This window comes from Echinops telfairi, unplaced genomic scaffold, assembly GCF_000313985.2.
Source record: "Echinops telfairi isolate 266 unplaced genomic scaffold, ASM31398v2 ScPeMD7_5592;HRSCAF=6446, whole genome shotgun sequence".
In the NCBI taxonomy this organism is placed as follows: Eukaryota; Metazoa; Chordata; class Mammalia; order Afrosoricida; family Tenrecidae; genus Echinops; species Echinops telfairi.
Window position 1 is genome coordinate 21,720,840 of NW_022109491.1, and position 14,341 is coordinate 21,735,180.

The window sequence follows — 14,341 nt, forward strand, 5'->3', positions numbered from 1 at the left end:
GGTCAGTGGTCTTCCATGTCTTGGTCATTTAGTGCTGACCTCTGCCGATTGCACATTGCCCTTTTCTTCAACCAAGTTAATATGTGTTTACCCTCTGGTTAGTGATTTACACACATTCCCACTCCTAACTCTGGTAACTTTCAAAGAATTTTTTTTTCTGTAAATAAACCTTTTCTTGACTTATTATCATAGGAGTCCAATGTGATATGTGCCCTTTTGTGATTAAGTTCACTCAGCATAATGTTCTCCAGGTTTATCCATGTTATGAGATGTTTCATAGATCCATTATTATTTAACATTTGTGTAGCATTCCATTGTGTTTATGTAGCATAGATTGTTTATCTACTCATCTTTTGATGGATAATGCTGCTATGAGCATGGGTGTGCATACAAGGGTTAAAAATAGGTACTGTTACAGACCTATAGATCCCTTTATTGTAAAAAGACCTCAAAATGTGAACCTATTGTTTGCCTGCATATTCTCCATCTAAGTCTCTAAACTTCTGAAGGCAGAACCCTCCCCTCAAGAATTCTGTGCTTTCTGATTCACACCAGGACAGAATGGCAGTTTGAGCATCCTCAAAAAACTTAAATCATATTCATTTGAAATGTGTTTTTAGTTTGGGGAACACAAAAATCTGAAGAGGCAAGATCCGAGCTGTAGGGTGGATGGGGTAAGGGTTCCCAGTGCAGTTCTTACAGGATAGCCCTTGCTATCCTTGTCACGATGTAAAAAAAATTCCTTGGTCTCATACAATACTTACCTTTTGTGATTGCCTAACTTCCCTCAGCATAATGTTCTTCATGTCTGTACAGGTGAGGTGCTTTGTGGTTTCGTCAATTTTTAAAATACCACTCCATAGTTCAATCATATCAAGCAGTATTGTACAATTGCTACCCAAATCAGTTTTAGAACATTTTCTTCCTTCTTGAACTCCTTGATATCAACTCCTCCTTACCCCCACTTCCCCCTGCCATATTTCCCAGGAACCCTTCTTCTAGTTGTTGTCTCTATAGATTCACGCATCCTGGGTTTCATATACAAACAAACAAACAAAACCCCCAGAAAGTCAAGAAGGCTACCAGCAATGACAAAATGCAACAGAGATAAACCCCCAAAACCCCCACAGAAAATATTATTAACCATTTCAAACCCAAAGTGTATCAGAAGGGAAATCAAGTGACAAGGTTTTAACCTTTCAAGTCAGATTGACCATTTTAATTTACTACAGTCATCTTTCCAATATTCTCTCTCTGATAACCAGATTATTTTCATCTCTCAGTTATAGTTAAAGGGGAATCACCGGAAGCTTATTCCCTGTATGGATCCTGCAAATGTATTTGTGGGTTCCGTTGTCATCCATGGCCTTCTGCACACCAGAACCTCATAATTTAAACCAGGGGTCCTCAAACTTTTTAAACAGATGGCCAGTTCACTGTCCCTCAGATCTGTTGGAGGGCCGGACTATAGTTTAAAAAAAACTATGAGCAAATTCCTATGCACACTGCACATATCTTATTTTGAAGTAAAAAAAAACAAACAGGGCAAAAACACCCTGCGAGCTGGATAAATGTCCTCAGCGGGCCTCATGTGGCCCACGGGCCATAGTTTGAAGACCCCTGATTTAAGCTCTGATACTATTCCTTCAGATTTGGATTATATAATTTACAATCCTTGAATCACAGATGTTGGTGTGGTTCTTCCATGTAGGCTTAGTGCATCAATTTTTTTTTTAAAGCAATGCACAGCATTCCATTGTGTGTATGCATCAAAGTTTCTCTATCCATTCTTCTACTGATGGACTTTTGGGCTCTTTCTATTGTGAACACTGCTGTGATGAACATGGAAGTGCATATCTCTGTTCATGTTTTGTCTATTACTTCTTTAGGGTATATATCCTGCAGAGATATTGCTGGACTATAAAGAATTTCCATGCCCAGCTGTTTTAGGTAGTTCAACAATGGTTGTGCGTCCTCTGTTTGCTTTAGCTACCCTATGTTTAAGAGCAAGTTTCAGGGTGTGTAAATCCGGGTAGACTAGAGAAACAAATTCATAGACATATGTGTATATGAAAGAGCTTTATATACAAGAGCAATTTAATATTGAGAAAACATTCCAGCCCAGTCCAGATCAAGTCCACAAGTCCGATATTAGCCCATATGTCTGATACCAATCTATAAAGTCCTCTACAGACTCACGAAAAACATGCAATGACACCAAAAACAGGAAGATCACAGGCCAGTGGGTGGGAAGTCTTGTGTATCCAGTCGTGGTATAAGCATCTCAGCTTTGGCGTAGGTCTCCACATGGCTTCTCCAGCTCAGGGCACTAGCATAGCGCCATGTGTCTTCTCAACTGGAATGTCTTCCAGGGAGTCTGCTGAGAGAGTGAGGGTCTCCCACCTCCACGGAGGAATACCAGATTTCCCAGAATCCTCAGGAAAAGGTCATGCTCATACAGAGGCTTCATTGGCCATGGCCAATTGACAAATGATTATATAACTACCACACAGGGTCTCTTCTGACATCCACTTTGATCTTGTCTTTCTTTCCTGTCTTCTTAATGACTTTTTGCTTTCTTCATATTTGATGTTCTCGAGTCATCCCACAGCTCATCAGGCCTTCTCTCATTAGTGTTCAATGCGTCTGACCCATTCCTGAGATGTTCTTTAAGTCATGTGGGATATACTCAACCTGAGCTTATATATGAGCAACTGATGGTTTGTTCCACGGGCAGCTCTCGGCTTCATTTTGACTGCTAATATTGAACTTCTCTATCATCTCTTCCCAAAGATTAGTCAATTTGGTTTCTATATATTCTGTCTGGTGAGGTACATGTATACAATCACTGTTTATGTTGTTGATAAAGGTATTTACACAATTGATGTATGGATTGTTATAAGTGCTGTAAGAGCTCCCAATAAAATGATTTATTAAAAAAACAATTAAAAAAGAAAAAGGAGCATGTACATATGTAAATATATTTATATATGAGGATGTGGAAATAGATCTATGTGGATATATGTATAGGTTTAGTATTAAGGTAGCAGATGGACATTGGGCCTCCACTCAACTACTCCCTCAATGCAAGAATACTCTCTTCTATTAACTCGACATTCCATCATGCTCACCTTCTTCACACAATCGCTGAAGACAAATCGGTCCCCCCTTTCCATCCCACCCTCCCTTCACCCTCTTGGTATCACCACTCTCAGAACTGGTCCTGAAGGGATCATCTGTCCTGGATTCCCTGTGTTTCCAGTTCCTATCTGAACCAGTGTACATACTCTGGTCTAGCAGGATTTGTAAGGTAGAATTGGGATCATGATAGTGGAAGCATTTAGCAGCTAGAGGAAAGTTGTATGTTTCATTGTTGCTACACTGCACCCTGACTGACTCATCGCCTTCCCATGGCCCTCCATAAGGAGATTACAAGGATCTACATATAACCTCCTCCCTGGGGGACGGACAACAGAAAAGTGGGTGAAGGGAGACGTCGGACAGGGCAAGATATGACAAAATAATAATGTATAAATTATCAAGGGTTCATGAAGGTGGGGGGAGTGGGGAGGGAAGGGGGAAAAATAAGGAGCTGATGCCAGGGGCTTAAGTGGAGAGCAAATTTTTTGAGAATGATGAGGGCAATGAATGAACAAATGTGCTTTACACAATTGATGTATGTATGGATTGTGATAAGAGTTGTATGAGCCCCTAATAAAATGACTTACAATTAAAAAACAAAACAAAAAAACACACAACACATTTCTGCAAAGTGCATGATTTTATGTCTCCAAAACAAGAGAACGTCTGGCTGTTAAAGTCCTAGTATATTTTCATCAAGTTGCAATCTAGATGTCATTCTAGTTTATCATTAATTTTTGAGAAGCAATCTGTTAACTGCATATTAATAAAAACAAGCCATATGTGTGTATTCCTAGTTAAAAAGAAAAAGAAAAAGGAGACTTTATTGTTCTGGTAAAATTCTATCATGTGATTTCCAACTTTGCTTCTATCACCAAGGCTGTATTTTCCAACTTCTGCCCCTTCCTCTTTGTTTCCAACTTTCTCAGTCTTTCTTATAGGCATTTAGACATTATCCTACTACAAACAGCATTGAACTTCAAGATAGAAGTTCAATGTATTTTTTTTTTTTACAAATGTGATGTCATTTCTCTTGAGTTTGTCATTTCCAGCATGGTAATCCATATGATTATAATGGCCAATACCAGTCCATTTCAGCTTACAGATACTAGGATATAGATCTCTCTGCTGTCCATTTCATTGTTTCTCCTGTTTTCTATCTACGTACACATTTCAATTATGATGACTTTCACTTTTCCTAAATTCATACATCATACATTCCACATTCTGATTGTTACTTGATGTTTGCAGCTGTTTCTTCACATTTTGAGTCTTGCCATCAACAAATGAAGATCCCATAAGCGTTACTCCAACCACATCATTATAGTTGACTCTGTAGCTGAGGAGGCAGCTCTTCCTCAGTCATACTTTCAGTGCCTTCCAACCTGAGGGTCTCACCTTTCAGCGCTGTATCTGGCAATGTTCTGCTATTCATACGATTTTCAGTGGCCGATCCCACTGAAAGAAGTGGTCAGTCTCTTCCTTCTTCATAGTCCACTGAAACCTGCTTACCTCCAGTGACCGTGCAGGTATTTAAAATAACAGTGACAGAGAGTCCCAAATCACAACAACACATAAGCTATCACAATACAACTTTAAGTGTTCCATTTTCTTCTTTGATACTTCCTGCACCACTCAATGTTTTGCCCACAGAATCCTTCAATATGGTAACTTGAAGCTAGGAATTTCCCTTCAGTTCTTTTCAGCTAGAGAAATGGCAAGCCGTATTTGTAGTAGTTACATAATCTGGTGTCAATTTGGGACTTGATAGGATTAAGAGTGAAGGGATGGAGTCTAGTCTGTCAATCAGATCATAGCCAATGAGACCTCTGTGTGGGAATACCTCTCTCCTGAGAATTCTGGGAATTCCTGGATTTCCTCCTTGGAGGGGGGAGACAGTCTCTCTCTCTCTCTCTCTCTGGACTCACTCCCTGGGAGACAGTGCAGCTGACAAGATACATGGAACTACGCTAATGCCCTGAGCTGGAGAAGCCACATGGACCTACCCTGATGCAACCAGACCTCTGGAACTAGAGAAGCCACGTAGAGACCCCTGCCAGCACTGAGATGCTTACAATGCCACTGGATTCAAAGACTTTCTACCCACTGACCTGTGATAGTCCTACATTCAGCATCACTGCATGTGTTTTGTGAGTCTGAAGAGGACTTTATAGATTGGTATTGGACATATGGGCTAATATCGGACTTATGGGTTTAGACTGGACTGGGTTGAGATGCTTTCTTAATGTACCTTTTATATAAAACTCTCTCATACACATATGAGTCTCTCTGGATTTGTTTCTCTAGTCAACCCAAACTAACACAATATTTTTCCCTATTGGTATTCTAATTTCATGTCTTTACAAATTTCATTATTATACTTTGCCTTCTTGAGCCACCCTTTGAAATCTTAAGTCCTCTTTTCCCACCATTTCTTCCTTCTGCTTTAGTTATTTTATATTCAAGAGTAAGTTCCAGAGTCTCTTCTGACACTCATTTTGGTATTTTTTTCCTTTCTTGTCTTTAAATGATGTTTTTGCCTTTTTCATGTATGATGTCCTTGATGTTACCCCACAATCCATTAGGGCAGTGGCTCTCAACCTTCCTAATGCTGAGGCCCTTTAATAAAGTTCCTCATGTTGTGATGACCCACCAGCCATAAAATTATTTTCATTGCTACTTAATCACTGTAATTTTGCTACTGTTATGAATTGGGGAACCCCTGTGAAAGAGTCTTTCAACCCCCAAAGGGGTCATGACCCACAGGTTGAGAATGGCTGTATTAGGGTCTGATAGGAACCCTGGTGATGCAGTGGTTAAACACATGGCTGCTAATGGAAAGATCAGTGATTTGACCCCACCAGCTTCTCCACATTTGAAACATGTGGTAGCCTGGTTTTGTAATGATGTATATAGCCTTAGAAATCCTATGAGGTAGTTCTACGCTGTCCTACGGGGTCATGGTGAGTTGGAATTCATTTGATAGCAGTGTGTTGGGTACTAGGATTTGATTGTAGGGAGGGATGTGGAGTTGGATGTGGGGAGGAAGAAGCAGAAGGAGTGCAGAAAGAATTAGTGGGTGGGATGGGGGCTATTTCTGACCTTAAGAATGACAATAAGATTTCCAGGTTCCTGAATATTAACAACCAAAGCCCTTGTGGCACACTGGCTTAACCACTTGGCTGCTAATTAAAAGACCTGAAGTTCAAAACCACCAGTGGCTTCATGGGAGAAAGATATGCAAGTTGCTACTGTAGGGATTTACAGCCTTGGACACTGTAGGGCAGTTATACTCAACCCTGTATGGTCACGATTAATCAGAACCAGCTCAGTGGCAGTAGGTTTGGTTTGCAAAGACAAAGGAGCTTGGAAAAGTTCATCCGGAAATTCTTTTTAAGTTCATTTTTCCCCCCATACACTTTTTGATGCATCCTCATATTAACAGTGGCTACCTCTGTGGAGAGAGATTCAGATACAGTGCTGGGGGAGAAAGGGAAAAAGGACCCCCTTTTTTTTTTCTTATAGCTTCTAGTGGTGTTTGATTTTTTTTTTAACAATCAATATGATACACTTTTTAATTCAAGTATATTTGGTATGGATATCATACTTTACTTTTAAATGTTGAACTTAGGTCTATGTAGCATGTCTTGGGACTGTTATCTGGAAGACTGATACGCATGGTTGGTTCTGGGGAGGAGGACTGGGAGGACCGGCATGGGAAGGAGACTTCACTTCGTGCCTTTGTGTACTGTGAGGATTATTATTCTGTTCATCATAAATTTCTATTTCTTTTCTTTCTTTTTTAAAGAATCCCACATTATTTTTGAAGAAAAGAAAGAATAAAAGAGAAAAATATATGGTTACTTTGTTCATGTCCCCCACCCCAACAGACAGACACACACATATACTCACACACCAACTGTCCAGCTTCAGATTGTTCACTGTCATATTTGCAGTTAGATAGATTCATCTGTTAGCAGACGCAGCCTCTGGGGGACGGTGCAGTTCTGAAGGAGGTCAGCTGGGGGAGCCATTGAGGAGCACTCAGAGCACAGTGGCAGGTTCCTGCAACTAGCGTTCGAGATGACTGGTCAAAGATAAACTAAGTATATATAAGTTTTAATTGTTTTAAAAAAAGAAGAATTATTCTTCCATATAGTTGTTGTACCAGCTATACAGAACATATTTTAATCAAGTCAAGTTTATTGCAAAGGAGCAAATCAGAATGGCTGGGGTAGGTAGGAGAAGAATGGGGAAAGTAGGATGGGTGAGAGGATGGGAGACCTCTCTGAGATAGCCTGGCTGGGCGTTAGGAGCAGCACAGATGGAGTGGCAGGGACCAGACCTTGGATTTCCTCCCAGCCAAGCCCTAGCCTTAAGTTTCAGAGCCAAGTGGCTGGGCTGCATCATAACTCTGTCATTTCTATATATATGATCTTGTGTCACTTACTTTCCTGAGACTCAATTTTTTTTTCATTTGAAAAACAGTGATAATACTGACAATTGAATTTTTTAAATGATAATTTACAGAGCACCTGCTAGGCTGGTTCCAGAAAGAAAAGTTATTTATATATGTAAATACTCGTACATCTAGTCTTTAAAACCACTCTGTGATGCAAGTATTGTCACCCTAATTTTACAGGTAAAGAAACATCTTCAGAGAAGTGAGATGCTGTTTCTTTTAAAAATGCAAATCATGGCTAACATTTATCTAGTGCATAAGTTCCCAGGTTTATTTTTTCTACTGCCCTCTTTTCAGGAAAAAACAAAAACAAAACCAAAAAAAACCTCAGTGCCCCCTGGCCATGAAAGACTTTTCTACTATAAACCATAAAAACACACTGCCGTTGAGTCAATTGTGATTCATAGTGACCTTATAGGATAGGGTAGAACTGTCCCAGTGAGTTTCTTTCTTTAAATCATTTTATTGGGGGCTCGTACAGCTCTTAACACAAACCATCCATACATCCATTGTGTCAAGCACATTTGTACATTTGTTGCCATCATCATTCTTAAAACATTTGCTTTCTACTTGAGCCCTTGGTATCAGCTCCTTATTATTTCCCCTCCCTCCCCGACCCCCCTCCCTCATAAATCCTTGATAATTTATAAATTATTATTATTTTGTCATGTCTTACACTGACCGATGTCTCCCTTTGTCCACTTTTCTATTGTCTGTCCCCCAGGGAAGGGGTTATATGTAGATCCTTGTAATCAGTTCTCCCTTTCTACCCCACCTTCCCCTTACTTGATAGAGTGCCACGCCCTGGCCCCAAAGTCTATTTTTGGTATTCCTCGTGGACTTCATTGCTTTGCTCCCGTTGTTGCTCTATTACACGCTCTTAGTGTTTCATCCCGGTGTGGTGGGGTCAGTTTGGGCACAATTCCTGCACTGTGTCTCTAGTGCTGTCCCCTGTAGCACTATGGGTCAGTGAGGGACATTGTGTCTCGTGGTGGGGCTGGCCCTAGGGTCCTTTCTGTGCCTTGGCTGCTCTGAGCAGGAATATCGTCCTCGGGGATTGGTAGACCTAGATGTGTTCCACTCTCTCTCCTTCCCTCTTCATTTGCTCCTGTGTGCTCTGATCAGATGCACCCTTCTCCCTGAGCTGTAGCTTCAGTGCTGTCCTCTGTGGTGCATTCTTCGGGGGGGGGTGGGGTAGAATATTGATTTGTATACATTCCATCTCATTTTTGACAACTTCTGTTTTCCTAGATTCATACTTAGTATATTCCACGTTCCAATTATTAATTGATATTTGCAGCTGTTTCTTCTCATTTTGAGTCGTGCCTTATCAGCAAATGAACATCCCGAAGGCTGTCCTCCAGCAGGCTTTACTCCACCCACATCATGATGGAGGACTCCACTTTGAGTAGCCAGCTCTTCCTTAGTCATGTTTTCAGGGCCTTTTGATCTGAGGGGCTTATTATCTGGCACTATCTCTGACAATGTTAGTAGGCTTCTATTCATGAGGGTTTTTTCAGCATCTGACAATGTTTGGACGCTATCCATAACATTTTCAGTGGCTAATTCCTCCGAAGTGGACAGACTATTCTTTCTGCAGAGTTCTTAGTCTGGAAGCTCCGCTGAACCTGTTCACATTGGTGACCCTGCTGGTATTTGAAATACCACTGACATAACTTCCAGTATCACAGCAACATACAAGCCACCACAGACAGCCAAGTTGTGGTTACAGCACTTACCATTTTTAACAACCATGCTTCTGTTCATGTCTTCTGCCAGAATGTTGTCTTGTCTATTGCTGTCTATCTAGTGCCCAGGCCTGGATCCTACCACCAATAAATATTTACTAAATAAGTAAACAAATGAAAACTCAAGGTCATCCAGCTAGTGAATGGCAAAAAGCAAGGGCACAAATCCAGCCGTCTGGTGCTAAAGGCCAGACATTTAAATACTGTGCTGTGCTAGACTGGCCCAGAGAGGGAGACTTAGATCAGATAATGAATGTGGCACCACTTTGAAAATGATGGTGTGCTTGAATGCATCAAGGGATTATCATTATTCAGTTCACTGTTTGACTATCAATGCAATTGGGGATAATAATATCCTGGCCTACCGGCTTGATAAGGATGTTTTGTGGGATTCTAGTGAAATAATGGGTGGGGACTCATTTATAAAAGTTAAAAGTTCTACATCGTGGAAAGGACTCTAAAGATTATTTCCATGCCAGTGGCTTCCCCAGGCTCCCATCCTTGCCTCAAGTTTGACATTAATATTGCTGACAGCAGAGGGGGGAGGTGAGGGAGACTGGGGGAACCCAGGGACTCTGTATCCCAGTAATTAAACATGTCGGGACTGAAGCCCTGCCAAAGGCAGCATCTGGTTGCAATTACCAGAGGGGACCGAAGTGATTAGTCACCTTTATAGTGAGAGCCAGGCAGGTCCCCTGGGCTCCTCCCTTGAGAAGGTCTTCTAACTAAGCTCAGAGTCCCCTTTCCCTGCGCCTACCCATTTCTAGAGGTGCCCAGGTCCTCAAATGAAGTCCCAGTTCATTGAAGGAGACCTTCATTTAAACCACCCGTTTAATTCTTCTTGTTTTTGTAGAAGCCACGTTAAGATTCTTTGGTATGGCATATGCCAAGTTCAATTTTTCTGAACTTCAATTTGTAAATTGTGAGAATTTAGAATACCTTCACCATAGGGTTGTTGTGAAGTTAATAAAGATAGAAATGTGATGAGATAATAAGCCAGAGTCTAGTTTAATATGTAAAATAATAAATAGTAGCCATTATTATTGTCTGACAGGTGCTAGGCTAATCACTTTGTATGATTCACTTCATTCAATTGCCACAAAACCCTGAGAGATAACTGTTGTTATCCCTGTTCAGAGGTTCAGAGTTTAGTGACTTCTGAAGATCAAGTAATGGGTACATAGCAGAACCAGGATTCAAAACTAGGTTTGTTGGTCTCTAGTGGCTTTGCTTTTTCTCAAACCAAGTGCTGGGATATATTGTTTGTTTAGTTCATTGATTTCTTCATGTATTCGCTCAAGCTTACAAAGTGCCTAACAAATAAGCAAGGTAGAGCCTCTCCTTTTAAAGAACTCAAGGTCAAACAACAAGGCACCCTAGTCCACACGTAACTACCTCTTACAGTAAAAAGTGATGACTTTTGTATATTCATCCATTCACACAGCACATACTGAGAGTCTGCTCTGTGCCGGGCCCTGTGCCAAACGCTGGGAATAATGAGTTCAATGAACATATTGAAAGATAAATAAGGTACAGTCTAGTCACAATCCAATGGGAGAGACAGATATGTAAGTAAATTATTACAGTTATAAGGAATTAGCTGTGTGATTTTATTTTAAATAGAGGGAGAAAAGTGCAGAGAGAAATGAAATGTGTTGAAGACAGGAGGTAGGAGCAAACTGGATAACCAAAGTGAGAAGGGGCACAGCACATGTGGGGCAGAGATTCAGAGCGAATGTGTGTTTGCTAGGGAAGAGAAAAGGCTTCTTGGAGGAGGTGGCAAGCAAGCTCGCTCTTACACAATGGAATTTTAGGTAGGGGGAGGGCCAGAGGTACTGACCATTCCCTTCTCTGACTTGTGGAAACAGACCCAGCCACTCTGACCAGGTGCAATCACAAGGAGCTGGGCTCAGGAAGCCAGGAGAGCCTATTTGGGGAGAGATCCTGAGGCCTAGGAGTTAATTATAGTAGGACCAGTATGTGGAGGACTGAGACAGTGGTGGAGACAGGGAACAGCTAGGAGGGAGAAATGCCAGTGACATTGGTTAAATGGGTCATCGTGGGGTACCACTGAGAGTGTGGATGGGAAGCATGATCAAAACACTAAAAGAGAAGCCAAGAGTTGTGAACGCTGGCTGGAGTGACAATGATGAATTCAGCCCTTCCTTTGGTTGTTGTTAGTAATCATCAACTTGGCTCCGATTCATGGCGACCCCATGTATAACAGAAAAAATATTGTCCAGTACCGCACCATCTTCATGATCACGGTATGTTTGAGCCCTTCCTGAAAGCCCCCTAAAAAGTGCCTGGTTCTTTGAGGTGGGGGAATGGGGTTTCCTGATCTAAGAGCTGCAGAAGATGTTTTGGATGGCTGGTGGTGTTTGGTGTGCTCTGATCGCCTGTGAGGACCTGAAAAGACTAATCAGGTGCTTTGACTCCCTGAGCATCGGTTTCACCTTATTTCATTCATCGAATACTCATTGACTGGTGGAGCTCCAGAGACTACGGCCCTTAGACACCTTTCAAACCTTGAACTGTACCCACCCCTGAGGGATCACCTTTCAGCCAAACATTAGACAGCTCTATAAAGGGAATACTTATGAGGACCATATTCCTCAAAACCAAAGAAGGTAGCAACAAAGTTCAGAAGGCTGGAAGGGGCAGGAAAGAAGGCCAAACAGAAAGAAGGAACCAGGAGGAAGTAGAGAAAGTGCTGTTAAATTGAGGTGATTGCAACCATGTGATGTCATGATACAAAGTTGTTTAAATTGTTGAGTGGAAAACAAATTTGCTCTGTAAAGTTTCACTCAGACCCATATATATGTATATGTATATTTAATATTTTCTACCCTTTAGGATGGCTGTTATCAGAATTGAAAGCAGGAACACACAGATACTTGTACGCCAATGTTCATTGCAGGAGTATTCACACTATCCCAAAGAAGGAAATACCTAAATGTCCACGGACCGATGAACGAGTACACCAAATGCAGTGCACACACACAGTGGAAATGAACTTCGATACATGCCACAGCATGGCTATACCTAGAAATGATTGTGCTGAGTGAAATAAGACACACGAATCACTTCCTCTTGCCCATCTCTCTACAACACTCATCCCACTGTAAGAGTCATAGCAGCAGTAGAAGAATAGGCAAGTAGGCCAGTAGTTGGGCAGTCTTCCTTCTCGATCTGAGAGCCTCTGAATTTGCCTATTCACTACATTGGTCTCCCTGCACAGCCTGACATAGTATATCAGAAGTTTAGTGAGTGTTTTTGCTTTTAGGCAGAATTTTGTTGTTGTTGTAAAATATTTACAACAGACTATTAGTCATTTGACCATTTTTTAGGTGTACAGTTCCATGACCTTAATTGCATTCACCATATTGTACAACTATTATCACTACCTTTTTTTTAATCCCCCTTCACAGAAATTCAGCACCCCTTTCCACAGGAACGTCCCATTTTCCTGCCCCCAGACCTTGTTAACCAATCAACTTTGGTCTCTATGCATTTGCTTCTTCTGGATCTTTCATGTAAGTGGGACCATCCACTGTTTGTCTTCCTGTGATTGATTTAGTTCTCTCCACATGGTGAGTCTTACGGTGGGATGAGTACTCTGGAGAGGCACAAAAGGGCGGGATGCGATTTTGTCTGTGGATCTGGGAAGGCCTTTCAGCTGAACTTTTTGGCATGAGGAGGACCTCCTCCAGTTAGGGGAGTGAGAGGCGTAAATTCCACGGGAAGGGAACTGTTTCCTCGAGTGAACTGTATAGGGAGTTGTCCAGAGGCTCTGTGGGGCACAGTCCCCAAAGGAAGGCAGCTTCAGTATTTATTTTAGTTAGCCTCTTGAAAAAAAGTCTCTGGAGTTGACAGGAATTCTTCCAGAGCTTCGAGAAAAGCATGTGGGAACTGCCTTTTCTAGCCTCCTGAAGGGGTCGCTGCTGCCTCAGGCTGCAGCTGCGGCCTCTGGACTCAGCCAGTCCTTTCCAAGAAAACTCCTGAGGACAACTTTGCTGCCGTAGTGGTGGTGGCGGTGGTGGTGGGGTACACTCTGGCTGGCCCTTTCTTCTCTGAGGAGGGGGCTCAGCAGTGGCAGTGCCCTGGGACCTGAAGGAATCATCTGAGCTCAGTCAATGGCATTTGGGAGGTGGGGCATAATGGGCATGGATAGCTCTCTGTCTCTGGGTCACCACAAGTTTATTAAAATAAGAGACTATGGGTAAATGCTGCCATCTGTGTTGTTCCCCCATCTCCAGCAAATCAGGTCCCAGACTAGACTAAGGGGTTATAACTGCTTTAAAAACAGTCCAAAGACTTAACTGAACACCCAAACTCCCTGTGCTTCTAGGGCTTCAGATCCTTGAGTTCATTCCTCCTCGGCATCTCTGCTCAGGAAGGCGGGGTGGGCTGCTCTGTGCGCTAGAGGTGAAGACCCCTAAGTCTGCTCCATGGACTGTGAGGCCTCTAAGCCTTGAGCCCCACTGCGGGGCTCTGTGCCAAGAGCCCCCGTGAGCCATGGCCTCGAAAGGGCAGCGGTGATTTTCTTCACATAAATATATCACACTTAAATGAGTTTAGACAGCATGACATCAGAGAGTAATTAAATTGGTTTGGGTTGGAATTCCGCTTCCAATTCCTGAGTTCAGGTTTGTAAAAGATTTTTTCTGAGCACCTGCAGGCCTCTGTGTGTGTGTGTGTGTGTGTGTGTGTGAAGTATTTTCACTGGAAAGGATTCAAAACTTAAAAAAAAGAAGAAAGAAAAAAAAACTGGAGCGCACAGGCAGCATTACGCCATTCTTCCTTCTTGGAAAAATCCCTCAGCCTTATACAAGCCTCCTTCAAGCCCTCAGTCGGTTGTGCAGGAGAAAGGGGGCGGTCGGCTTTCTCCTTTCAAGAACGAGTTATTTTCAGCTGCTGACTGGAGACGGGTGCACGTCTGGATACGAGAGCATTTCCACTATGGGACTGGATACAAACACACACCCGG